The sequence below is a fragment of the Anabrus simplex genome, chromosome 5 (genome assembly GCF_040414725.1).
Source record: "Anabrus simplex isolate iqAnaSimp1 chromosome 5, ASM4041472v1, whole genome shotgun sequence".
Classification (NCBI taxonomy): Eukaryota; Metazoa; Arthropoda; class Insecta; order Orthoptera; family Tettigoniidae; genus Anabrus; species Anabrus simplex.
In genome coordinates this window covers 231,577,254-231,589,275 of record NC_090269.1, presented here as the reverse complement: position 1 = coordinate 231,589,275, position 12,022 = coordinate 231,577,254, and positions in this window count along the sequence as shown.

The window sequence follows — 12,022 nt, the reverse complement described above, 5'->3', positions numbered from 1 at the left end:
TTAATTTCACTAGTGGGTCTGAAATCTGTTTCTATTCCCAGTGCAACCCTCCGGTGCGGATGTAACCTACACCTTGGATTTATACAGTACAACAGCTTTCCGTGCTTGTGGCGTGTTAATTTGAAACAATATAGTATCCGGGACAAAAAGGGTCACGCTTATGACGCTTTGGTGCTGAGGAACAAAGAGATTGATCAAGCGACAAACAGAGAAAGAGTCACACACAAAAATATCTCAGACTGTCTACCGAAAATTCCTTACGATGGTCATTGTAAGAACCAAGGTGTTAATGTAAGGAATATAAGGTTATTCAGATAAACGGAATTGTAAATACAGGATACAGATCTCTGCACATGGTTATGAAGGTATTTAGGGGTTGTAGTAAGGATGTATTCCGCCTCTGTGGTGTAGTGGTTAGTGTGAATAGCTACCATCCCCGGAGGCCCGGGTTCGATTCCCAGCTCTGCCACAAAATTTGAAAAGTGGTATGAGGACTGGAACGTGGTCCACTCAGCCTCTCGAAGTCAGCAGAGTAGAGCGGGGTTCGATTCCCTTTTCAGCCATCCTCGAAGTGGTTTTCCGTGGATTCCCCACTTCTCCTCCAGTCAAATGCTGGGATGGTACCTAACTTAAGGCGACGGCCGCTTCATCCCCTCTTCCTTGTCTATCCTATCCGATCTTTCTGCCCCTCCACAAGGTGTAACCGTATCGATCAGGCATTTAATTAATTGGCTATTGATTTAGGTAATGGAGACCTTTGTCAAGCCCCTTTATCCATGTCAAAGTCAAGTTGCATCAGATTACACAACACCTTCGACTTCGTGGTGCAAACACAAGTCCGTCATAGCTGGAAAGATTCCCAGAGAGGGAGCTATAGCTATGAAAAGGTCAAGGAAGGAAAATATATAGTTATAACTCCGCCCACTAAAGATGGCCGAAACACGGTAATGCCAACGTGAAAGCTTGATTTTAGTTGTGATATTCCTAGATAAGCGCAATAAATAATAAGGGAAACCTCGGCATGTCATTATAATTGTTTGTAAAATTTCAACGTGTGGAAAATTACGCTACCAGAAGATTATATAAGCACCAGCAGCGTATCCACGCTAGCTGAGAACGCAGAATCCGAACGGAGATCCCCAAAAAGGCGCGTATTTATTTATTTATTTATTTATTTATTTATTTATTTATTTATTTATTTATTTATTTAATAAATGTGCCACCAACAGAGACACGCTCCAATTATAGGTGGCTTTTACAAATTATTTGAACAAATAACATAGAAATACCAAAAAGAAGAAAATGTGAAAACGCTATGTAAATGAGATGATGATGCTCTGTATGAAATGGATGAAACAATATATCATATACAGAAGCCTGCTAATAAATCAAAGAAAAAAAATATAACAAAATCATGTAAATACTATATATATAAACAAATCACTTCGACGACAAAAATTCTTTTAATATATTTACATATGTGTCATATTCATAAGCAAAGTCAAGATCTATATGATACTTATTAATTAAGTTATTGTATGTTTCACACATATTGATAAACGGAGAGTTCTTAAAAAATACAGTTTTGGAGACTGGAGTAATAAACAATTGCCGAAATCTTAAATTTCCTTTTCTAACATTAAAGCATAACTCGTGAAGCGAACTATTATCGTCAATTAATGCATTAACCATCTTATAGAGATAAATTTGTTGAGCTATTACACGCCTACTGGCTAGCGATACATATTTAAATTCATTCAACAAAAATCCATATGAAACATAATTTCTAAAGGGTAATATCTTATATTTTTATAATAAATATATTTTCTGTTTCTGTACCCTTTCAATTTGATTTTGATAATATTAATTATTATTGATAAATATCAGATAACTCGCCGATCGATTTGCTTTCCACGCATAACCAAATTACTTCGAATTCTGAGCTACACGTTTCCGTATCGCCATTGTCGAAGGACTTGTAGAACAGACGATATGCAAAATGTGGTGAGGACCGTGCGCCCACCGTTGTTCGTGTAGGGGTAAAGTAATAAAAGAACCCGCGCTGATGCGGAAGGAAGAACTTGACGTGAAGTATTGGAGGCAGACACTCGGTCCGCTAGTGTCTCGGCCTTCCCTTTGTTAGAGAGTGTTACTGTATATTTTGTCGATACGCTGCATGAAAGACTATGTTCAAGTTACAGATAGAGCTAGATTTCTGAAAAGTTTGTGAAAATTCGACTAACAGGACAATTGCATCGCTGTAAATACGACCGAGGGAACTGTATTAGAGTTCCATAACTTGTGTTGGTGAAAGACGTAATTTAATTGAACGTCATTAACATCAGATGTTTCCAGTGAAGATGACGTCAGGATTATGAAGGTGCTCAAGAGGACCGGAAAAGCGTTTGAACCAGTGATCCACGCCAGCGCCATGATGAGTTAAATGACGCCAGGGGCCTTCCCAAGGTAAGAGCCATGGATCTCTCCACATGACGATGAGTACAGTAATTTGAAATACTAGTCTTGTAAATGCGGGGTTATTTTATGTAAATATGTAGATCACGTAAGATAGGATAGTAAGTGTGAAATGCATTTGTTTTTGAATTAGGGAGAGGCTTGTGAGTGGTCTGCATAGTGTATGAAATAATATTTATCTAGCTGGGCAAGGAAATTCTGGAATATGAGATACATTTTGAGCCTATACAGTGTTAATTAAAAGTGAAGTATGTGCATAGATTTAAAGATGAAATATGGGAGGTTGAAATTGACCGCTCTCGTAAGAAAGAATTCTGCCAAGAATATTGTTCGAGCCTGTGCACAAATACGGAGAGACTTAGGGGTTCGCAAATATTCGCTCGCATTTAGAAGATTTCCTTAAATTCTTTCATGATTATCTCTGTAAAGAATATGAGTAACTGGAACGCCAGAATAGTATTGTTTGTTGATCTTTTGAATAATTTAGGTCGGGATTTTCAGAGACCCATTTTTCGGTGGCATACTGGAGACCACCGTTTCGAAGTCCAAGGCAAACCCTGGATTTTCCGTTACACACAAGTTTTATTACTTTTGTTCCATGAAATACAGCCAGTCGTATGTGTTTATTATTTATACTTCAGTTTATAGTGTGCGTATATAATTTTTGAGTGTGTTCTTTGAGATTTAATTCATGTTTGATGTCTGAATTGGAGACCGGGTTCTGCCTCGTGATTTTATCATCGGATTCATTGCGATGTGGGTTTCGTTTCCGGACCCGACGTCTGTTTCATTTTGTTGTTGGTCGTGATACTGTCTACTAGCGCTAGCTTATTATTTTTTTGTTTACTAATTAGGAGCGTAGTTAATTTAGTTAGGCGACCACTCAAAGTTGTCTCCGATTTTTGCGTAGACAGTGTGTTTCTTCGTCTTCTTCAGGCTGTTTCAAATGTGGATCATTTACACACCTGGCTAAGATGTAAATTACAGGATAGTACACCATCTTGTTCCAACTCTAGTAACAACAGCAAGAGAATTTGACTGGACTGCCAGGCTGAGTCCTCTCCCCTGTCCGTGTCTCCAGGCTCAGCCCAGTTTAAATCTGATGATACTATTTCACGTACTGAGAAAGGAAGACCGTCTAAAACATTCTTTGAAGGTCCTAAAAATGCCTGAAAATCGCCTGTGATACTCCAGGATTTGTGCCCTTCATCAAAATTGAAATAAACAATGAACCTGTTACTGCCCTCTTAGATTCAGGAAGTATTGTGTCCATTTTTTCTGAAGAATGGTATTCTAAGTTGAAGTACTGTTGTAAATCTCCTGAATATGTTTCTTCTTCTGTAAAATGCGTTTCAGCTAACTCTTCCCCGTTAGATATTTTAGGATTTATCCATGCGAAAATTCGTATTTCAAAATTTTCCCGGAAATTTAAGTTATTTGTTGCTAAAAAATTGCCATGCCCTGTAATATTACAGGCCGATTACATGTCTCACTCCCGTCTGGTGCTTGATCTTCAAAAGAAGTCATGCACCTTCATGTTTGATAATAATGTCCATTTGCCCATTTTAACGTGCAATTCTGCTTCATGTTCGATTATTTCGCCTCCTCAGGATGAGATGGCGCTAGGCCTTATGCATCTATCCGAGGATCGGGCGACCAGCATTCGTAAATTACGTCAGTCGTTTTCCGATGTGTTTTTGGAAATTCTAGGTGTGACTGACTTAACTGAATACAAGATAGAGTTTTCGGATTCGATCCCCGTAAGATTTCCTCCTTATAGGTTGTCTCCGCCTAAAAGAAAGGCCCTCAAGGAAATTATAGACAAGATGTTGAGTGATGGTATCATTCGACTCGCCAAGTCGGCGTATTCTTCACCTATTTCTTTTTGGTGCCAAAACCACAAGGCGGCTTCAGGCCAGTAGTTGATCACAGGGCGTTGAATCGTAAGATTGTTCTACAATCAGTACCCCTTCCCGACTTGTATTCATGTTTTTTCTTAGTTTCGTAAGGCTAAGTTCTTCACTATCTTAGATCTAACCGAAGCCTATAATCAGATACCTCTTGCTGAAGAATCGAAACTGCTTTCGCTACTGACAGGAACCTGTGCGAATACAACCGCCTTTCGTGCTTCCCATGGGCGAAGCGCTTCTTACTAGGCTGTTGGATAGGGTCTTCTCTGATATTAAATTTTAATATCTTCACCATTATTTAAATTATGTTGTTATTTTCTCTGAGACCTTCTAGAGGAAGCACTAAAACGTCTTCGTAATGAATGTATGACGGTTAATCTGTGAAAAGTATCCTTTGCTAAACCATCTATGTCTTTCTTGGGGCATATTATTTCACCTGATGGAGTTTCGGTAGATCATTCCAAAACTGAAGCCATCCGTAATTTCAGGCCTCCCAAATACAGTATGTTAAATGGGTTGCTAGATTCATCGGCATGGTAAATTTATTTAGAAAATTCATCCCATCTTCTCTAATCGGGCGACATCCCTGAATCTTCTTCGCAGGAAAGGTGTCAAATTCGAATGGGGTCATTCTCAACGGGCCACCTTCGACGACCTCAAAATAGCCCTCTGCAACGCCCCTGTCTTGTACAGACAGACGCATCTTCATTGGCTGTCGCTGCGGTTCTTCTACAGGAATCTGAACTCGGAAGGCTGCCGATCGCCTATGCGTCTCTGACTTTGTCACCTCAAGAGGGCAAATACTTTATATACGAGTTAGAGGGACTGCCCGTACTCTTTGCCTTAGAAAAATTCAGCTTTAACCTACAGCATGTCAAGTCTGAATTAGAGACTGACAACCAGGCCCTAATCTGGGTATTAGCTAAGCCCCGTCGTACCGGACGCATCGGCCGCTGGGCTATTAGAATTTCAGCTTTCCAGTTTGACGTGCGTAACATTCGGTGATCCGAGAATGTGGCCGCAGGTGGGTTAAGCGGAATGATTTCCAGTGATCCTGATTCTTTTGACTCGGAAGAAAGCCTCCGCCTTCCCTCTCCACACCTTCTGGTATACGTGCCATTCTTATTGATGCCCCTATGGCCTATGTTATATCACGACATAGCGAAATACCAACTTGAAGATCCGGTGCTGGCTCCCATTATGGAAACCTTTCTGCTGAGGAACATGTCGTCCCTTATGTTTTGATGAATGGAGTTCTATGTTGCCCTCAAGGCACGATCAAAAGATGAAAATCATTGTTTCAGCATTCCTAGTACCTATGATATCCAAATATTATTATGTATGTAAACTAGAATTTATTCACATGTTTAAGTTACATCCTAAGTTAACTTTGGTTCGTTGTTAAAATTCTTTTGTAAAAACTTTCCCTTCTATAAGTTACAGTATACATAATCTGCCATTAACGCCCCTGCCTCCCAACCTGAATAAGAAACTCCATGTGCTCCTCCTCCTAAGTCGCCAACCTTACTTACATCATATGTAGCACAATTTGAAAAACAGTTAATGTCGCCCCGAAATTGAATGATACAGTGCCCAACTTTCATCCAAGGCCATGTGATATCAGCCTAGGAGAGACGCCGGTGCTGGGTGTGGGCCCACCTTGTTCCGACTAAGACTCCATTAAACTGGCCTCACTTGGGACTGTCATCATTGGGAGATGCCGGGAGGCTGGACTCAACCTCCCACTCTATTTTCGGGCGGGACCGTGCTACTTGGTTTTTGGCTGTCATAATCCTGGCTTCAGCCCTCAATATACCATTAGGATGGTATCTCAGGGTACCTAAGGGATCCGAACGACCCCATCAAAACATCGGCCGCGGCGGCCCTCGTTCTTGCCGTTTACCTTGGGCACTACAGTTCGGACTTGGACTACTTCGGCAACGCTATGAAGACTACTCTATTTCAACAGTCCGAAAGAAACAAACATGAATGGACTCTCCCGCAAGAGGAACTCCAACTTAAACATGTTTTTCTCAAAATTAATGCATTTCAAGACTTCAAGATTTCAAGCTGTTTATCCCATTGTTAAACCTTAGGGGATGGAGGTCTGTACCGGGAGTACACCTTCCCCGGCCAGTTAACTGCACGGCTTCTATAAGGCCATCTATGTAAACAAATGTGAACTTGTGTACTACAAGATTATCTTCAATTGTTAGATGTCTCTATCATCGGTTTAATCGCCCCCTCTGGCGGGATGAACTCTAATTATTTCACAAGGAATGTTTATTTTTGCAGTTGGAAAACCTTAGGTTTTGAAGATTGTTTTGTTTATGTATCGAAATTGTCAACACTTCAGCTGGTTCCTTCTTCAATCGTAATCAACATATCAGAAACTTGTAAATATTTTCTCTAGCCAATTAAAATTGGGGGTTGTGTACAGGAATCCAGCCTATCATAAAGAGTTCTGGAAGTTTCCCCTTAAAAATACTATAAAAGCTGGGCGCTTTAGGGCCGTATGGTCTGAATTGCTCTAGTGTGAGGAGGTTGAATTGACGTGAACCAGGAGGCAGAGGCGCAGTCTGCGTGAGGAAGGCCCACCGACTCAAGGTAATGGCAGAACTTTCATAAGCATGTGATAGGTCCTGCGGATACTTTCAGGGGAAGGTTTCGACCTCTTTTATTTAATGTAAATTTCCACATTTGGTGGTTTAAATGTAGAATTTTCGGCAAGTCTGGGGACTCTTTTCTATTCCCCATTGGGAAATACGTAATGTAAGGGAAAGAAGGGTGATTACCCTCTGTTGGTTCCCATTCAACTTGGCACGGGGTGACTAAAGTTTCTAAGCCTTTACATTTCTTAATACTTATTTGGCATTAACGTTTCTCCTTTAGTCACCGCGGTGTAGTTTAGTACTAGCCTACGTATCTTTGGGCCATAAGCCCACCTTAGGATTTTAAATATTCCTAGAAGGAGTGCAGGTGTTTCGCTTCCTTGCATTTTGTTTATGGCCGGATACACCAAGCCTCTTTCTTTTGTCATTAAGGCCATTTAGTATGGGCAACCATGCCGCTGTTTATTCAGTAAGTGTTTCTAGCGTTAGTTCCCTTTGGGAACAGTAAAATGTATAACCGTTGAGCAATAGATAAGCCCACATCGCGGCAACGGAGTGTAAATACTTTAATTGAGGACAACCGATAGGTTGTAAGTGTGCCATAAGGAAATTGATGCCTCTGCGAGGCTGGACTATGATATAGCTGGAGCGCAGACTACCCTATAGGGTATTTTCCTGGAATATTTCTTGCTCATATAAATGTTCGTACCTGGCAAGATAAATTCTTCTCTTTTCTGTGTAAATTTACATTTGTAAATTCTCTGAAGTTTTTGTACCTGATATTCGGACTTCTAAATCCACTACATTGTTAGAGCTATCGAGCTCATTAATATTGTTGTTATTCATTCAGATTTTCTATTGTTCCAATTTTAAACTCATAAAAAATAGGAAATAAGTAAAATTTCAAAATTTCTTGTGTTAAGTTCCGCTCTAGTTAATTATTTGCCCACCCGTTTAACCCAGGCGGTTCTTATCCCTCTGTGATCCACGAGAACACCGGAATAATAATAATAATAATAATAATAATAATAATAATAATAATAATAATAATAATAATAATAATACGAAGAAGAGATATGCTGATTCGATTTCCAAGAAGCAAGAGTGGTTTGAAGAAAAATGCTATTAACTCAACATTTCTTATTTTTTGTACTAATAACTACTAATAACGCGGAGAGACATTCGCGTGCCAGAATTTCACCCTGAAATGAGTTATATTACGCGTGGCTTTCTGAATGAACGGGTAGCATAGTGGCCCTCGGTTGAGAAGGTCTCGGATTCGATTCTCGGCTGGCTGGTTAATCCTTCTGGCTCGGGGATTGGGTACTTGTCTTAATACACACCTGCATTACACACAACACACCATACTATCACAGAAACATGTAACAGATTACTTCTTTACACGAAGAGTTGGCGGGTATCCGAACGCAAAACTGGACCAAGGACATAAGTGCGACAAAGACCGCACCCGCAACCTCGCCAAGGTGCGGGAAAAGTATGATGTTATTCGTTCTACGTCCCACTACGCCGAAATACCGGAATTTTGTCCCACGGGAGCGAATTTACGTGCTGGTAAATCTATGGACACGACGCTGAGCACCTTCAAATACCACCGGATTGAGCCGGGATCGAACCCGTCGGTGTGAACTCATGATGCCAACGCTCTACCGTCTGGACTAGGCGGAGGGAAAAGTGACGGAGAAAGGAGAAAAGGAGGCGTTATTTCACGACCGACTGATTGTGCTGGCAGTCGATTTGGTAGCCTCGGACATCGGGACCAGTGCTTACTTAACCTGTTAACTCTGCACATCCAGCCGGCAGAAGTAGTTGGTATGAGGAGCGACATTAAGTATTCCTCTTTCTCTTCGGGCGCTGACCCCAAAAAGCTCCATTGCATTGCGGTGAATATTCTAGAACGGAAAATGAGAGATGGTACGATGTTATCTACGCCAATCTATTCATAACAATGACCTTGTTTACCAACGGATTTCACCTCGCGTAAAAGATCATTTTAATAATGTATATGGAGCTCCAAGATACACATCAGAACACCGGATGTTGCTAATCCTTCTTTTGTATTCATAACGAATTAAAATGAGTCTATTTTGCTATTCACCTTGAAATCGAGGAGACAAATGTTTAGTTTGGAAACTATTTTGAGCGAAATTCATTTCAGATTTTCAATTCTTTATCCCACATTTCGGACTAATTGACTGAAAGGCTCTAGCTCGGGGACTGAGTGTTTGTATATACATCCCCATTTTCATACAATACATCACACTACCGATCGCCACAGAATATTTATCTCCACATAGAATTGGTGCCGGGTGAGCCATCTGATCATAAAACTGAGCTTAATCAACTCACAGTGCAAACCATAAGTAATTGGGATAAGGCCAGGAAGAAGTTCTCTATGACATGTATGCTAATTGTAGAGCAAACGTTTTGAATGTACTGTACATATTTATTGACATTTGATATGTCAGTGATCTTCAATAGGACTGCACACACATAGCACCTACCCAGGGGATAAATGACTTATCTCTCTAAACAAAATTTAATTTTAATTGTACATCATGGAAATTATCATTCTGTTTAACTAAAAACCCTTTCCATGTAATTTCAATACCTTAGATACCACCGGTTCAATTTCTGTATTATGTACATATGTATGTGTTTCTTTGTTTTGTTTTTTGTTTTACAATTTTGCTTTATGCCGCACCAAAACAAATAGGTCTTATGGCGACGATGGGATAGAAAAGGGGTAGGAGTAGGAAGGAATCGACCGTGGCCTTAATTAAGGTACAGTCCCAGCATTTGACTGGTGTGAAAATGGGAAATCACCGAAAACCACCTTCAGGGCTTTCTTCGTACGTTTACCATCCAAGGTTGGTTTTTCCTTCAGACTCAGCGAGGGATTCCATCTTCACCGCCTCAAAGGCAGTGTCCTGGTGAATGGGTCGGAGGATAGAACTGGTAAGGAGGACCAGTACCTCGCCGAAGCACCCTCACTTGCTATGCTGAACAGAGGCCTTATGGGGGGGGGGGAGATCGGAGGGATAGGCAAGAAAGAAGGAAGGAAGTGGCCGTGGCCTTAAATTAGATACCATTCCGACATTTGCCTGGAGGGGAAGTCCGAAACCACGGAAAACCACTTCGAGGACGGCTGAAATGGGATTCGAACACCCCTCTACTCAGTTGACCTCCCGAGGCTGAGTGGACGCCCTTCCATCCCTCGTACCACCTTTCAAATTTCGTGGCAGAACCGGGAATCGAACCCGGGCCTCAGGGGGTGGCAGCTAATCACACTCACCACTACACCATAGACGCGGACAATTATTATTATTATTATTATTATTATTATTATTATTATTATTATTATTATTATTATTATTATTATTATTATTATTATTATTATTATTATTATTATATTTTTGTAAGCTTTGTTTGGGGATAGCCTCGAATTTGAGGAAGCTTAAAATAAAGATAAAATAAGATATTCATTCCTATATGTCGCTTTTAATAATTTTGCAAGTGTATTCTACTTCAGTCTGAAGCAACTTCAACAGCGAAGGTTGAGTGTAAATGTCCTGTGTCCTCCATTTTTAAAATCTGAAAGTGGCCACCTTAGCTGTATCAGACTTGTAGACATACTTGGCGTCCGCTCAGAGGTCATTATTATTCAACTACAGCGGCATAAGTTAAAAGAACGACAAGGAATAGCATTATTAACTGCAGTGTAAAACTGAAGTCTCAAGCACAGATTTACACTACCCACAATGAAAATCCTTATTATCGGAGGGCTAAATACAATAAGATAGGCCAGGCTGAGTCGCTCAGACGGTTGAGACGCTGGTCTTCTTACCCCAACTTGGCAGGTTCGATCCTGATTCAGCCCTGTGGTACTTGAAGGTCAGCCTCGTGTCAATAAATTTACTGGCACGTAAAATAACTACCAAGGGACAAAATTCTGGCACCTCGGCGTCTCCGAAAATTGTCAAAAGTAGTTAGTGGGACGTAAAAACAGTAACATTATTATTAAACAATCACTACTGATCTGCACTTAGGGCAGTCGCCCAGGTGGCAGATACCCTATCTGTTGTTTTCCTAGCCTTTTCTTAAATTGGAAACCTATTGAACATCTCCCTTGGTAAGTTATTCCAGTTCTTAACTCCCCTTCCTACAAATGAATATTTGCCCCAATTTGCCCCCTTGAATTCCAACTTTATCTTCATATTATGATATTTCCTACGTTTTAAAGGAACAGTATCGTCTACTCATGTCATTCCACTGACAGCTCGGAACATAACCACTCAGTCGAGCAGCTCGTCTCCTTTCCCCCAAGTCTTCCCAGCCCAAACTTTGCAACATTTTTGTAACGCTACTTTATTTTTTTGTCAGAAATCACACAGAACAAATCGAGCCTAAGGATCTCTACCAATATTTTTTTCAATTTCGTGGAATGGACTTCTTAAATTTTTCAGTCGAGTCGAGTCGAGTTCCGGTGCATTTTGGTAAATAACTTTTGGTTCCAGCGCCTCTGTGGTGAAATGTGAAAAGTGGTGTGAGAGGTCAACTGAGCAGAGGGAGGGGATTCCTACCTCAACCCTACTCGAAGTGGTCTTGCGTGGTTTCTCCGTTTCTCCTCCAGGCAAATGCCTGGTTAGTACCTAACTTAAAGGCCATGGCCGCTTCCTTCCTTCTCCCTTCCGATTTAATCGGTTTACCCTCCAGAGTTGGCTTTTCCCTCGGACACAGCGAGGGATCCCACCTCTGCCGCCTTAAGGGCAGTGTCCTATAGCGTGAGAGATTGGGCCGGAGGATACAACTGGGGAGGATGGCCAGTGCCTCGCCCAGGCGGCCTCATCTGTTATGGTGAACAGGGGCCTTGGAGGGGGATGGGAAGATTGGAAGGGATAGACAAGAAAGAGGGAAAGAAGCGGCCATGGCCTTAAGTTAGGTACCATCCCGGTATTTGCCTGGAGGAGAAGTGGGAAACCACGGAAAACCACTTCCAGGATGGCT